Genomic DNA, 15,008 nt, shown 5'->3' on the forward strand with positions numbered 1-15,008 from the left:
CATCTCTAAAACTCAGGTGCATGAAGATCAGTACTGGAGGAGAAGCTGGCAGTGGGAGTAGTGTGACTATAGAGGAATAATACAGTAGCCCATGCATGTAAGCTTACATCTGCTAGAGGCTAACAAAGGGCTTTGCTTACACTAATTACTATTGCTGAACCTGCCCTCACTGTTACCAGGAGGTAAGATTACAGCTAAGCTCTTTGCTTTTAAGGAGCAACATCCCTTGAAAGCTACCTAATTGCAAAATGAGATCTCTTCATTCTGCAACCAGAGAAATGCTCAAAATCTAGGCTGTCACCAACAGAAGTTGGTCCAACAAAATTACCTCACTTACCTTATCAAATATCTCTGGACCAACATGGCTACAACAACACTGCAGACAGGTTACAACTGCTAAACTTTTTTCTTAACTAGCTGCTTATGAGGCTATAGCTCAACAGCAATGTCTGCTCCCTGACTTGCTTCCTTCATGAGAACAGTTAGTTGGACTTATTGCAGCTAAGGCATTGCAAAAACTTCTTGGTCCCTTCCAGAGGGATGTTTGATCAAAAAGCTTCAGAGCTGTAAGATGATGGGGAGAGATCATTGCACTTTATTCAGAACATAAAAACCCTTCACTTGGAGAGGGAGCCTGGAAAGTGATGCCTAGAATGCTTCAGTAAGAGACAATTCTGCCGGAAGTATAGATGGGAGTGTTCAGATGCTAGTCCAAACCATCTTGATTCAGTTGCCCAATTAGGATGCATGGGAGGAAATATGGAACTATGAACTATTGAAGGGGACACCATTTTTACAAAAGAGTTCATAACTTGGAGAGGGAGGGAACCACTTTAGATGGGGAAGGAAGGGGGAAACGTGGAGTACCTACAACCCAGAACAATTGCTGCCTGAACATACTGGAGAACTGAAGCTCTCATTACAGATGTGAGCCAGGTTCTGTAAATATTCCAATAGCAAAATGGACCCATTAAGAAACTGAACTCTGGTTTTTCTATAGGGACAACAGAGGAGGAGTGCGTTTCTGAAGTACCTGACAAAGTGGAGGAGAATCTACCAGTCCTTCAACAGGCTGCTGCTGAGGTAACTTTCACCACCCTCTCACTAGACAAAACATCATGCCTTTATGAAAGGGATGCCAATAATGGGATGCTTCCTCCAGCAGAGGAACATTCCATACTAAAAGTGGTCAAGAGGCAGGAGCTAGTGTCTCAATAGAACTCTGGTCTGATGCTTAACAGCAAGATGCAGTTCTTCCCCTGAAGATTTGACCTATGGGGCAAAGCAGGTGGTAATCCCCTCCCCCAACCTCAGTTGCTGGGTAAATGTGGTGGTATCACCCTGAATTACTGTACAAGATCTTGCTTGATCACTCTTCTCTTCTTTAGGCTACATCTGAGACACAGGAGTTGGCCTCTGTCAGTCTGGAAGAGGTCAAGGAGACCATGATCAGAGTGGTAGATATGACCAAAGAGGCTGTGCAGGACAGGAAGAAGACGACCAAATCAGTGATAACTGACAGCATGAGCACAGTTGTGGAATCAAGAATGGGCCAATTGGCCATAAGTGGAATGGAAGCAGTGCTGGAGAAATCTGAAGAGCTCTTGGATCACTATCTTCCCATGACAGATGATGAACTAGGTCAGAACACTCACATGAGTGACAGGTCTATTATCTTAAATTTTAGGGTAATCCTCCCTTTGGGCCAAACATCTCTCTAGGCTTCTCAATCTTATCTGGCACCGAATGCAGGCTCATTCTACAGCCTCTTCATAGCTGAGATTGAGGTTTAAGACTCTAGTTGGTGGGCATGTAATCATGTAAAATGACTTGAGCAACAAGTGGGGCAGGGTGGCACTAGAAGGAATGATGGACATGACTTCATTAGAAGTTAGTCATTAGCAGCAAAGTATGCAAAATTGTAGTAATGCTGTGTGGCATGTGGGTTTGCTTTAAGGCTGCAGCTACCTCTGTGGTACTTGATAGCTGCTAAGACCAATCCTTGTTACAAGGGAGCTCTAAGATTTTGCAGATCAGTATGGCTTGTACTCCTTTCACCATCTCTTAACCTGAGAGGGTGAACAACCTGAACTCTGTTCCCTCTAGCTGAACTTGCTGAATCTGTGGAAGGGGCTGAAGTGTCTTCAGCACAACCGCAAGAGCATCAGAGTTACTTCGTGCGTTTAGGTTCCCTGTCAACCAAACTTCGCCAACGTGCCTACTGCTACTCCCTAAACAAGATGAGACACACCAGTCAAAGCATCAGAGAGGCTCTTTCCCAGCTTCATGAAACCATGGGACTGGTAAGAACTGTATCTCTTACAACTGATGCCCTCCAGGGCAGCGAACACTCTGACCACATGTGTCTAGAATGTGGTACAATGAGGCTTAAGCCTCATTCACAGCTGTGCTATGTAACTAGACCCTTCTACTCTTGATGCCTTGAGCATACCACACTGTGGGGTGAAGGCATGTCAAACAGTGGAACTAGAATAACTGATGTGCAAATGTCTCATCTCTGGATATGCTTAATCCACTTCTAGATTGAATACCTTAAGCAAGGGGTTTCTCTTCAAGAAGTCCAGGAGAAGTTCCATCACACGTGGCTGAGCTGGAATAGAGAGCAGCCAAAAAGCAGTGAAATCAAGGATTTGGGAAAACCAGAGGTATGTACACTTGGGTGTGTGCATTTTCAGCTGCAGGTGGTCAGCTCTGGTCTGAGAAGGTAGCAATTACTCTGGGCCTTGCAGGGTGACATCTTTGGATAAGTAGCTCAAACCCAGGTGATCTTAGGTTCATTACAAAAAGTTGTTCCCTTTTTTGAGCCTAATGAGTGGCTTCCTTGCTTAGACATCCCTAAAGTGATGTCACACCAGCAAGGTATCTGCCCAAGAAGCATAGTCTCTTTAAATCCGTGCTTACTATTTTTAAACCTCTTCACAGCCTGAGAACTGACTGTAGGTCATGGGCTTGCAACCAGTGAAACCCCTGTTAACTTGGCTTAGCTCTCTTCTGATCGACCTTACATGGCTTATTGCCTCTCTTAGCCTCCATTGTCACAAGTGCCTTCTCCTAGGGAAGGTGCACCTTGGCCTCTTCATATATCCTGAAAGTGCATTGCACACCCATTGCAGACCTTGTTGGTGCCAATGGTCTTTCCATCAGACCTCCTTGACTGCCAGTAGTACCTTGCAGCATAACTTGCTGCCTTACAACATCACCCGAGGCAGTGGCAGTAGCAAGTTTGATCCTTATTGTGTTTTGAACATCAGAATTAAAACTTCTATTTCTCCAACAGATGGAGTCTGAGACCCTGGTTATGTCCCGCAGCATTATCCAGCAGCTGCAGGATTCCTGCCAGATGCTAGTAGCCAGCATTCAAGGTCTCCCCACCATCTTTCAGGATAAGGTGAAACAGATGTATCACAACATGGAAGAGCTTCATGCATCCTTCTCCATTGCCCATTCCTTCCAGGATCTCTCTAGCAGCCTCCTAACCCAGAGCCAGGAGATGGTGACCAAGGCCCAGGAATATGTAGATGAGCTGATGGCATACATGATGGAGACTACTCCTCTGTCTTGGGTTGTGGGACCCTTCATCCCATCGGGTAAGGGGTCTGCAGACACCACTGAACCACACAACCAAGAAAATGAGGCTGAGGAAGCCTCCAAGTCTAAGGAGGCCCTGTGACCTAGAAACCTGAAACTTCAACTTCTAAGGACAAAGGCACATTCGTTCAGTCTTCTTTCTGACTTCATGTGTACTAGCATATGTCAAGGAAGACACCAGTGGCTAGTACTCACATGCACGGTGCTGAAATCTCTACTAATTTCTGGCAGTGTTGTGACTGCTATAATGTAGATCACTTCTCAGCTCAGATACTACTTGTTTGTGTTACCACTGTCTTCAAAATAAAATCTCACTTCATTTGAATGAAGGTCTAATCTGCTCTTTCTAAGAAGTCTGTCCAGTTCTATAGTAGACATCTGTGCCTGCCATTAGTCATGCTATATGTAGCCTTGTTTGCCAGTAGCAGCAACCACTGGCATTAGTGTGTGGATGACACTTAAAAGCCTGGGAAGCTTACCCCAAATACCATAGAACCAAATCTAGAGCCTTAATTTCTAAGTAGTTCTACATCACCACTACTCAGACCTGTAAACATGCTCTAGTTTCTGGTGAAACTGGGAACAGAAATAAGTGTTGCTCTTATGGCTGTGGTAGAATTGCACTTGGGATTTCAGGTTGCTTTTTGGAAGTTGCCAATAGTGGTAGGAATTTTAACCAAGTGCACTATCTAGCCAGCCTGGGCTAGACACTACCTGGGTTGCTCTGTCCTGGCCCGTGCCCCAGGAGAGAACCAAGGCCTGGGATTCCTTTGCCATCTCAAAAAAGGGCTGTCCCTAGAGGGACTCTAGGGCATAATGTCATGCCTATTAAAATATTGATCTAGTAGGGGATGTGCTAGTGTATAATCTCAAGCACCTATAAAATCACTTGGAATCTGTATCAAGGCAGCATATTTCCAAACCTCCCAGCTGTATTTGTGAAAGGTTGCATATGTATAGCCTTTCCCTGAGGAAAGCAGGCCCTTTAAATCCACATCATAGGGTGAGAAGTATCAGAGGTAGCAGTGTTTTGGTTTTTTGTGGGCACAAATGGAGTCTGGTGGTACTTTAAGGTACCAACAGATTTATTTGGGCATAGCTTTTGTGGGTAAAGGACCATTTCAGATGTCCGTTAAGCTTTTGTGGGTATGTCCAAATCCATTGCCTCTAAGGTACCACCAGACTTCTTAACCCTTGTTATCAAAAGGTGAGTACTTCTGCTTTTCCCACAGCCTCAGATCAACTGTCAAATAGGAAAGGCCTCAATCACTGCTATGCAATACCAAGCAAACTATACAGATTAAAATAAAAGCTTTTGGATTTCAGATGAAAGTGGTACAGTGCCCATAATACAGAGGATATGGGTTCTGTTTACCACATACCCCCAGAAAGCAAGAACACTGAGGGCTCTTGTGCTTAAAGGTATTTAGGCATTGCTCCACTCAGCATTGCAGGACCTGCTGAGACAACTTTCACTTACAAGTGACTTCAGCACTTAGTGCTTATATCACTCTTTGAAAATGAGACTGACAGTGCTGTCATAGGGGTCTTGCAGAGCAGTGATCTAAAAATGCTATATATCAGAGCAGTCCACTTTAAAAATAAAAGTGCTTTAACCTAAAACCCAGGCCAAACTTGAGGGTGCTATGATAGCTTGGTTACCACCTAGATCCTAGGCTCTTCCTAGCCCTGCTACTCCCTTGAGACATTCCTATGCTTTGTGCCTCTCTAAAGGGCCACATGATACCACTTTGTTATCCCCATTTTACCTTTCTGTAATAATACTGAAATCTACTAATATTCAGTATATTGCAACTAGCACAAGGGGGTCCAGCTGCAGCAGGGTAGCACACACAAGCCTCAACTGCAACTATTACAGCTGTGAATTTACTAATGTGCACAAGAGCTGAAGTTTGCTCAATGTAGTTGGACCCAAAGTCAAGGGGAGAGAAGCTGTTCCAGATGCATTTTTCTAAGCCATCCTTCCTACAGAGGGGAAAATTGATCTAGTGGTTCTGGAATACCTGCATTCTATAAAAGCCATTGTGAATGCCTTGCCTACACTAAAAGGAAGATGTAGCTTATTCCAGCAAAAGTTCATTGCCAGTATCATTTATGACTTCACCAAATGAAATAAGTAGGGCTGGCAATTAATTGCAATTAACTCAACTAAATCATGATTAACAGTGCAATTAAGCACAACTTTTTTAACCAAAATACCAATAAATATTTTTGGATGTCCTACATTTTCAAATATATTGACTTCTAATAAGCATAATACAATCTGTAAAGTGCTCACTTTATGTTTTTTTATAAACATTTAGACTGTAAATTTTTTTTTCAATTCACCTACCAGTACTCTAGTACAATCTCTTTATCAAGAAAGTGCAATATACAAATGTAGACTTTTTTGGGGGGGAGGGGAGCGGGTTACATAACTTTTCTCAAAAACAAAATGTAAAACTTTAAAGCCTACAAGTCCACTCAGTCCTACTTCTTATTCTGCCAATTGGTAAGGCAGACAAGTTTGTTTACAGTTACAGGATAGCCTGCTGCTTATTTACAATGTCACCTGAGAGTGAGAACAGGTGTTTATATGGCACTTTTGTAGCTGGTGTTGCAAGGTATTTATGTTCCAGATATGCTAAACATTCATATGCCCCTTCATGCTTTGGCCACCATTCCACAGGATATGCTTTCATGCTGATGGTGGTGGTTAAAAAATAATGCATCAGTTAAATTTGTGACTGAACTCTTTGGGGGAAGACTGTGTATCTTCAGCTCTGTTTTACCCACATTCTGCCATATATTTCCTGTTGTTAGCAATCTCAGATGATGACCCAGCACATTTTGTTTTAAGAACACTTTCTCTGCAGATTTGGCAAAATGCCAGGAAAGTACTAATGTGAGATTTCTAAATATAGCTACAGCACTTGACCCAGGGTTTAAGAATCAGAAGTGCCTTCCAAAATCTGAGAGAGACGAGGTAGGAGGGTGTATGCTTTCAGAAATTTTAACAGAGCAACTCTCAGATGCGAAAACTACAGAACCCAAACCACCAAAAAGGAAGATCAACCTTCTACTGGTGACATATGACTCGGATGATGACAATGAACATGCATTTGTCCACTCTGCTTTGGATAGTTATTGAGCAGAACCCATCGTCAGCATGGATGCATGTCCTATGGAAGATGAAGGGACATATGAATTTTTAGTGCATCTGAGACATAAATAGGTTGCAATGTCAGCTACAATAGTGCCATGCAAATGCCCACTCTCACTATTAGGTGACAAACAAGAAGCAGCCAGCATTATCTCCTGCAAATTGTATCCAAGTTTGTTTGTCTGAGCGATTGGCTGAAGTAGGACTGAGCGGACTTGTAGGACATTGTTTTCAGTGCAGTTATTCTTTGTACATAATTCACATTTGTAAATTCAACTGTCATGATAAAGAGATTGCACTATAGTACTTGTATGAGGTGAATTGAAAAATACTTTTTTGTTCTTTACAGTGCAAATATTTGTAATAAAACTTAAAGTGAGTACTATACACTTTGTATTCTCTGTTGTAATTGAAATCAATATAATTGAAAATGTAGAAAACATCCAAAAATATTTAAATAAATTGTATTCCATTATTGTTTAACACAATTGTAATAAATTTTTTTAATCACATGATTAATCATGATTCATTTTTTTAATCACTTCACAGCCCTAGAAATAAGCTATCTTTGCAAAGGGCTTTCCTCCCCAGTATATCCGCATCTATACAGGGTGCTTTTGAGGGCATAGCATTCCTAATTGACAGTTATGCCAGCAAAAGGCAGACTAGAAAAGATATTTATTAACCTTGCAGATTCCTTATGTATGCATAAATGACCTTTAATAACTCCTTAACTATTATCCCAAGATACCTACCTCTCTCTTTCCTGAAAAGTTACCAGTTCTTGCCCCAACCTTCTGTGAGAGAAGAAAGGAGAAAAAAATAACTAGAAAAAGTTTGAGTATATGTTGGACCCATGTAACCTAATGCATGTTAGTTAAGTGATCTAAACTCAGCTATTTTCTTAGTGCAGACCCGGGACAACATCTTTAACATATTAGCTGGTCAATTTCTAGCCTAAGCTCCTGTATCTATATTAGGAAAAAAAGGTTGGCTTTAGCTACCATGGTGTAGCTAAGTCTGAAGTAAATTCAAAACTTTCCCTAGTTAAGGCAAACCCTACAGAGTGTTTCACAGTTTCAGTCAAGATGTTTGGGAATTATGATAAACCAAATCAAAAAGGTAAATTTTCAAGAAGTGAAAAGATCTCTTGTTATATGCAGAGCTCCCAAATACCATCTCCAATTTGCCTCAAGCTTTTGAGACAAATTCAGCCCTGGCAGATGAAAAATGTCTTAGAACTTGCTTTATTTCTGGTAAATTTAGGGTTAAGACTTTGTGCAACAGAGAACAAATATTTGTAGGACATGAGTCTTAGGCAAAAAGGTGCAAAACAGGCTGATTATGGAAGGTCAGCATCTCTAGCTATTAAACTGCATTAACACTCTACTACAAATAATTAGCATAATTACAACATAGTATTCTAAAACTTGTGAGAGACTTTAAATGATCCATAGCAAATCAGCTGGGAAACCACACACCACTTCTCCTTTAGTGTCTAGTTTGTGTTAGCAAGGAAAAAACAGCTTCTCCTAATTAGCAACAGTTGCTAGTCAGGGTGTGGCATCCTAGAAGAGTCCAGTTGAATGAAATAGTGCCAGTCAAAGAAATAGATAGGCTACTTCATACATTATTTTAATTAACTATCTTTCTCTTTCAGGTCTCCAAGATTTTGGAGTAACTTTTTGTGTGAGACTGACTTTGAGGGTTAGTAAGTGTGTTTCTCTTTTCCCTTTCTCTTCCCACACCCACCCCATTCCTGTTTTAGCTTCCTTGAGAGAGAGTATTTTATATCAAATATTTTGATCTCCTCCTAATCTAAAGTACTGTACTCAGTGTTTCTTTTAGGCAACACAGTTTCAGATTTCTCACATATCTATATTCCATAATTTAAAGGGGTTATGATGTTTGAATTTTCATAACAAGAAATAGTTGACTTTCTTCCATTTTAGTGTATATCTGTGTTCTGGGGTGCTCCTTATATTATTGTTCTTGGAGGGATCGGTTGTAAGTTAACTTTCTCTCTGAATGTTGTGTGAAATCTTTGTCTTGCTACAGGTATGAAGTGAAATGGGAAGATCTAAAACTAACTCAGATTACAGCTATTGCTACTATCAAAAGATACAGGAGAAAAACGGTTATTGCCATGTGTTGCTTTGCTGTTTTTATGTCTACTGTAATTGTATTTGGACTGCCTGGCTGTGACGATTAACTCTGTGTCTTGAAGAGGGAGTTGAAATGAAGGTGGATTTTATTGGTTTGTCCGTCTGTCCACTAATCCCAATCCTGGACTTTGTCAAGCCTGCCTCACAACCTTTAAGAGCTGGTTGTTGTTGTTTCTTGTGTACTTAAAAAACACATTTGGATATGATGCATCTCCCCTTTTTATTCTTTTGTCTGCTTTAGATCCTAGTTGTAGTAGCTTCTTGTAAGAAGGGTACAGTTGGGACTTGCTTTCTATGAAATGCAGTGATAGAAAGGATGTAATGTTCTTGTGCTGCAGTGTTTTGTTTGTATGGTGTTGGGTTACTGTTTACTCTGCCATATGGACCTACAATAATTTTTCTTGCTTTTCAGTTTCATCTGATTAGAACACATTTTTAAAAGCGAAATAAGAACTCAAAGCAGGTAGGTGCCTTCAGTAGACATTTAGGCTTCTGCAAGTAAATTACTGATCTTAACTCTTGGGTGTTAGCCACCCATTGACTGTTGTACTCAGTATCATTACTCTCTAGAAACCAGTCACATTATACAGTCCTCATTATTGCTGTAGTGGCTTCAGAAAAATCTAGAGCTGGTCAGAGAATGACAGTTCAGTCTCACAAAAACATTTGAGGTTTTGTCCTACATTAGAATGAAAACAAAACTTTGGAATGCTTTTGCAAAATAGAATTGTGTTAAAAATGTGTCTTACAATCAGAAAGGCCAGGTTTTTGATCTCTCTCTCTCTCTGGTCAGAAGTGACCAGGGAGCCCAGGATATGAGGCCTTCCCCTCAGAAACTTTGTTGAAACCGCTCAGTGTCTGTGGAATGTTCTGGGTCTGACTAAATAGCATATTGAGGTGAAATTACATTTAGTTGAAAATATTCCAGTCAGTTCTAGAAAAAACATGAAAGGCTGGTAATTGTAGATGATGTTATTACGACTCAATTAACCACATTTTATTAATGATAATAGTCATTTTTGATGAGGGGCAATTCCTGAAAGAGCTACATGTCCAATCTGAGCTGAATGATCCTGTAGCTTTCAAAATGGAAGACCCTAACTAGTAAGGGAACCTGGAAAGAGAACTGGGGAGAGGGAATGAGCTTATGCCCTCCTCTTTTTTGTTTTTCTGCTTCATAATACATGGAAGCAATATGAAAGGACTTTTTTTTTTTTTTTTGACTTCTCCAAAAGTGTCATCTTGGTTGGCGAGCTTTTGACATTTGACATTTTAACCCTTCTCTCATTGAGATTCTAATTTTCACACAGAGACGTAAACTGGACAGCTGAGGGAAAGAGATGTTTAGTCATACTGTTAACTTGTTTCTTAACACCTTTCTGAGTCCCACAAGTTGTATGATGTGTTAGAAAAGATTTAATTCTCCCAATTCAAAGAAGATGTGGAAGTGCACAAGGCCCATTTTCTAAGCACCCCTCTTCTCCTAGGTACTCCAGAAAACCTAGGGAAATTTAGTATAATATTTCTAAGATTAAAAACATGCAGAGTTACTCTTCTGCCTCCTCCCCTGCAGTGATACTGTGAAGATACTGGCAAGAAGAATAACAAAGCTGTTGAAGCCTTCTTTGGAAACATGATAAAGAAGCAAAAAGGCACACCAAATGTTTAATAAATGCCTCTTGCAAGTCGCATGAAACTAGCAATATAAGTACTCTTAGCTTGTCAAGTTAAATAGATCCCTGCAGTGGATACCCAGGCTCTTGAAGTAGCTTGATTTAATTTGAGTCTTCAGCTCTTAGAGACTTCTATTGTCAATATCCACAACAGCTCCAAAGGGACTGATTTCCTGGAAACATAGGTTATGGAGGAAGGACTAAGTCAATGACATGATGCTTCTTTTTGTAGGATGTATTCAGCAAGGTCCTCAGTCAGCTCTTACTCCATGCTGACCATGGCCTGGGTTCCATGCTTTCACCTCTGAAAAGGAGCACCACGGAAACATGACATTTGCCCGTGATCCTGCCATCAGTGATATACCCCCAGTTATGACTACACTTCAACTTCAAGGTGAGTAAATCATGGATTGAAGTTGGATTTATGTACTTATCTCAGAGGTGACGTGCAACTAGAGTGTACTGCTTTTTATGTGGAAAACGGACAGTTGTGTGACCTTAGGCAAATTACTTCACATCTCTGCCTTGCTTCCCTCCCCACCCTCCTATAAAATGGAGGCAATGCTGTGTGAATTCCTTTGTAAATTAGTTTGAGATTTACAGATGAATAGCACTGGGGGCTTACTATTACCTTCCCTCACACTCTAGTCAGAACAGAGCTTTAAAGTCGCAGTTCTAACTCTGAGATCACAGCAGGATTTGCAAGTGTGGGATGGAAGAGAAAGTGGACTGAGTGTCCTCTAGAGTTTCATGAACTGGATATTGTAATATTTGGCACAGATGGGAATGGGGCTGGAGGTACATTTTAGAAGAAGGGATAAAAATGTGTTGCTTGCAACATGACTTCATGGAATTGTTTGCAGAGCAAAAGTGTAGCTCTTGCTCACTTTGTCTGCTGCAATTGTAATATGACCTTGAAAAGAGCCTACCAGAAATTATGGTAAGGCAGATATTGTAGGGTCTTATGACTCAAACATCTCAATAATTCGTTTATGGTGGGTTTTTGTGTCTGTGTCTGGTTTCAAGTCAAACTGAAACACAGTTTAAGGAAACCAAATTCACAGGAATAGTGGGTTTTCTTTTTTTCTGAAAGATGAAAAATGAGGCAGAAATAAAGGCACAATGCAGGGAAGAGACACACAGAGAGAAAGTGTAGGTGGAAAACTATAACCAGCTAATTATTTGTGAATCTTTGACCACCTTCCCTCCTCTATGCTCACTATTTCACCTAGTCTTCTGGGATTTATTGAACATCCCAAATTTAGGAGTGGTTGATGGGTTTTCAAACAAGAAAAGGAAAAAAGAAAAATGTCTTGCCACTAAAACCTACTGTTAGAGAGAGAGTGGCCCCTGTAATTCTTTTAAAAACATTTACATTCCCTCACACACTTTCTGTAACTCTGGGTAATGTGCCCACCTCCTGGGGAGACCCTTCACACCACACCATGTAGTATGTGTAGGGACTGACTCCTTTTTTTATTTTTTATATATATAGTGATTTTTTTAATTACATCTTAATTTTCAAAAACACCATGTACCAACTGTCATGGTTTCTGAGGTAACTGCACCTCTGATGCTTTCATGATCGCCTTGAAGGCACCCTCTATAGGTTTCAGACCTCCAGCCATTGTCTGTCTTGAGGAGGAGTCCCATAACACTTTCTGTCTAGACTGGGGATTTAAGCTGCAATTCTTCCTGCCCTTTGGTTTGGTTTTATGTCCAATTGAAATACAGTTTAAAGAAATTGAATTCATGGGAATAACAATTCTCACTTAATATGACTTCTGAAGGGATATTGCTGTGGTGTATTCTTGATTCAGAGTGAGAAGCATGGTTAGGTCTTGGCACTGGCCAGCATCTTGGAAAGCTGTTTTAGAAGAATAATCATTCTTGTGTGTTAGGTCAGAGCCATGAAAGCGACAGGGAGAAGGCTAGACCATCACACACCAGCAGCAATGCACATGCTAGTAAATCTGGATTTTTAATGGCAGCTCATTCTTTGTCCAGCCATCCTGAGAGTGGGAGTAAATATTAAACATGGCAGCCAGGATGATGAAATCTCAAACCTGGATTTCTCTGACCTTAAAGGGGAGCATGAAGGAAATATAATTCCTGTATTTGGCCTGGAGGACAGAGAGAAATCAGAAGATACTGCTTGTAACAGGTTTGCTGCAGGACCAAGTCATTGTGATGTACCTACTGGGAAGAGCAACCTCAAAGAAGGAGATGACTCCCCAGCAGAGGCACCAGGGGGGCAGGCTTCTCCAAGCCATCAAGCTCAGGAGGAGACAACAAAACTTCAGTTTACAGAAAGTGAGAGGGTCACGTCTGCAACAAGTAAGAGAGTACTGGAGTTCTTAGAAACCAGCCATCGGGAAGACTCTGAGGCCATACAGAGCATGGAAACCCAACTGAGGGGCATGGGGGTAGCCTCAGCTATCATCCGTAAACAGCTGGAAGCAATAGTTAATCTCCTCAGCCAGACTCCAAGGTCTGTCCCTGCACAGCCAGATAGCTCCTTCTCTGCCACACCCTGTGTAGAAAAGGTAAATGCTTCTACATACACTGGTGACAACTGTATGTGATCCAGAGAGTGAGTTTCTTTTTGGACTAATAAGAGATGGCTCCTGCCTGGTGTATCTCTCGCTTGCAGATAGTGGCAATGGAACAAGCCTTGTTATCAGTCACCATGGCTAGGGAGGGAAGTAGAGAGCACGTGGGGCTTAATCTACATATGGTATCTTGTATCTCTTATAATGCTCTAAATGTTTTATTGGTCAAGATTTTAAAGAATAAAAATCCTATGGGGTAGTACTAAATAACGCATGAGGGAAAGCAGCAGATAAGGCACAGTTTGAGTAGGATTTTTGAATCTCCACCTGATGTTGTCTCTCTATTTGATACAAAATGTGTATGTGTTATTTTTTTTTTTCCTGGAGATTTTTGAAAATGTCTCCTAACAATTAAACTTTGCTATTGATATGAGGCTGTGCATGTGGCTGGTTCAGTTATCCTTAAGTGCTCTTTGGACAAGTCTGTGCCAGGTTGATTTTGTCATCTTGGTCCGATGACTATAGGTCACTTTTCCTCTTGGGTGTATGGTTTCACTGTGATTTGTCAGCAAGAGAGGATGATCCACCATTTGCAGTAACTGTACACGATATGTCAATGGTATCTTTCTCCTGATTGCCTTTTAGGTGCCTGAATCTCCATTTTGATAGAGGGAAATGCGCTTTCTGAATCTTGCTTGACCACAGAAGGTACTCTGCCACTGTTAGCGGAAACTATTAGCCCTTCCTTTCTCAAAAGGTGTTGCGGGGTGTGTGTGTGTAAACAATATATTCATACCCTACTATTTGAGGCCATCAGGTGCTCTGTAGAGGAAGACTTTGGGGAGGGATCGAGGAGGAGGAAGTGTTGAGTGAGTGGGAAAGGATTGTGTGAGGACAGAGGACTACATGTCTTGGGCGGAGGGGGTCCTCTGTAGGTTTCAAGAACTTTCATGAGCATCCTTCCTTTATCACTGCATTTATGGTGCAGCTAATTTACAGCATGCTTGGCTGCGTTTAGGCAGTGGCTTGCATACTGATTGACCTGCCAGCATTCTGAAAAAAGCCATCAATATTTGGCATTCACTGCCCTAAGTGGCATTGTCTATGCCTTGGTATGTGGCTGCACCTGAAATAAAACTTGCTGGCCAAAAAGAAGCCAACTTCCTGCATTCAGCATTATATTATTACACAGCTCCATTGCAGAAGAAATACTTCAAATATTTTTTTAAATCCAGAAACCAACTGACATACCCATGGGAGGAAAAGGATTTGAAAACCAACAGCTTTCTGTAAAGCTATTTTACAATTTCACCATATTAGCCCAGTAGGTTGTCAAAGAAAAATCTTTAACTGAGCCAATTTGATCTTTCCTCATAACTACCAGTCTCTAAAATTTAAGGGCCTAATTGAGTTTTGACTGAAGTCAGGTTTCTGCTATTGACTTCCTTAAGAGAAAGGGAAGATATGAGAATTTAAATAGTATGGCAACCAAATCTGATCAGAATTTAGAATTTTCAGTTTGTCAGAAAATTGACACTACAACTCTTGTTCACCTGATTCATAATGAAAACACTTTGAAAAACTCCCACAATGAAAATTTAAAAAGAGAACTTAAAAAAAATAGTACACCAAAATTTTCTAGATTTTTTTTCCAGTTTTAAAGTAAAATTTTTGAAACAATCATTTTGAATTTTTAAAATCTTTCTCAAGATTCTCTTTTTTCTGAATATTCTCCAATTTTTCAACATCCTTCCTGAATTGTGGACAGGAGAACTGAACAAGGAATTCTAGTGCCAGTTCTGCCAATGCTAAACAGAGGTAATAACCTCTCTTCTACTTAAGATTC

The 15,008-nt window shown here is 40.8% G+C and overlaps 2 protein-coding genes and 1 long non-coding RNA gene across 3 annotated transcripts in view; all 3 read left to right on the forward strand.

The window, feature by feature from the left end:
* LOC127058644 (perilipin-3-like) overlaps positions 1-8,479 on the forward strand; it is a 76,092-nt gene extending 67,613 nt beyond the window's left edge. The window contains exon 10 of the transcript XR_007776450.1: positions 8,433-8,479. The gene's annotated coding sequence lies outside the window, so the exon portion shown is untranslated. The remainder of the gene's footprint in view (positions 1-8,432) is intronic.
* The window catches only part of LOC127058777 (perilipin-3-like), a 74,768-nt gene that overhangs the window by 3,022 nt on the left and 56,738 nt on the right, over positions 1-15,008 (forward strand). The window lies entirely within an intron of this gene.
* Positions 9,385-10,596, forward strand: LOC127030169 (uncharacterized). The gene is made up of 3 exons (XR_007768316.1): positions 9,385-9,400; positions 9,731-9,834; positions 10,511-10,596. It is a non-coding gene; the product is annotated as an uncharacterized LOC127030169 (long non-coding RNA).

Source organism: Gopherus flavomarginatus, chromosome 1, assembly GCF_025201925.1.
Source record: "Gopherus flavomarginatus isolate rGopFla2 chromosome 1, rGopFla2.mat.asm, whole genome shotgun sequence".
NCBI lineage: Eukaryota > Metazoa > Chordata > Testudines > Testudinidae > Gopherus > Gopherus flavomarginatus.